The sequence below is a fragment of the Hevea brasiliensis genome, unplaced genomic scaffold (genome assembly GCF_030052815.1).
Source record: "Hevea brasiliensis isolate MT/VB/25A 57/8 unplaced genomic scaffold, ASM3005281v1 Scaf623, whole genome shotgun sequence".
NCBI lineage: Eukaryota > Viridiplantae > Streptophyta > Magnoliopsida > Malpighiales > Euphorbiaceae > Hevea > Hevea brasiliensis.
The window spans coordinates 26,141-27,464 of NW_026615166.1; the positions used below are offsets into that span (position 1 = coordinate 26,141).

A 1,324-nucleotide genomic window follows, 5' to 3' on the forward strand; every position below is an offset into this window, starting at 1 on the left:
CATTGTCGAATAGATCATTAATTTTACACATATAGAATTCATACTTCAATACCCATCAATTTATTGCTTTAATTTCAAAAATAGTTTAAATTAGGCAACTTTTTATATCAAAAATTCAATCATTAACACAACTCCTCGTGGGAACGATATCTTTTCTATATTACTTGTACGACCCGTGCACTTGCGGTTGGGCCACATCAAGTTTTTGGCGCCGTTGCCGGGGAGTTGTTTGTTTAAAATTGAATTCTTGATTATTTTAGTTGTTTATAGTTTTATCTTTGTTATCTTTTCATTTTGTGTTTGTTGTTCTTTTTCAGGTACTTTTAATATTTTATGAGAAGAGCTAGAAGCACAAGTGACACATCCTTATTGTTTAATCCTGAAATTGAGAAATTTTGTAAAGCCAACAAGAAAGAAACTAGAAAAAGGAAAGAAGCCTTGAGAGAAACTGAAATTGAAGCAGACATGGCTGATGAAAGAATTAGAATTGGTGGTAATGCTGGAAATGGTCGAAACAATGAAAATGTAGCCCAAGGTGAAGAAGTTGTAAATGCTAATGTGCCTAGGGGAAGTATGATGGATCATGCTATTCCTCGTTTTGATGACTTGAGAGAGAGTATAGCAAGACCAAGAATTGATGCAAATAGTTACAAGATGGATTTTGGGGTTCTTCAAATGATTCAAAATTCACAATTTGGAGGACATCCTTCTGAAAATCCACACACACATCTGAAGAAGTTCGCTATGATTTGTGACATGCAAAAACAACATGGAGTGTTTGATGATGCAGCAAGATTGAAGCTATTCCCATTCTCTTTGAAAGATAGAGCATTGGATTGGCTTGATTCTTTACCTCACAACTCCATTACAAATTGGGAGCAACTCACTGATGCATTTCTTGCACAATATTTTCCACCTGGAAAAACTCAAGAATTGAGGAATCAAATGACAGCTTTTAGACCAAGAGAAGATAAAACTCTTTATGAATCATGGATGAGATGGAAGGAATTAGAGAGACAATGCCCACATCATGCCATTCCAAAATGGATGATAAACCAGAATTTTTACACAAATGTCACTCCTGCAATTAGAGGGATTATTGATGCTCAAACAGGAGGAGAATTTATTATGAAGCATGAAGATGAAGCTTATGAGCTATTGGAGAAAATTGCAAAGAATACTCATCTTTGGAGTAGTCCAAGAGGACCAGCTCCAACTCAAAAAAGGCAACCTGCTGGATGTATGACCTTGATCCATTTAACATGATTAATGCAAAGTTTGATGCACTTACAAATGTTTTGGCTAAGAAGATGGAAGATTTGAG

The 1,324-nt window shown here is 35.3% G+C and overlaps 1 non-coding gene across 1 annotated transcript; it reads right to left on the bottom strand.

Annotated features, from left to right (window-relative positions):
* Positions 1 to 930: 930 nt before the first annotated feature.
* On the bottom strand, positions 931 to 1,037 carry LOC131177606 (small nucleolar RNA R71). Its single transcript, XR_009147000.1, has one exon. It is a non-coding gene; the product is annotated as a small nucleolar RNA R71 (small nucleolar RNA).
* Positions 1,038 to 1,324: the final 287 nt, after the last annotated feature.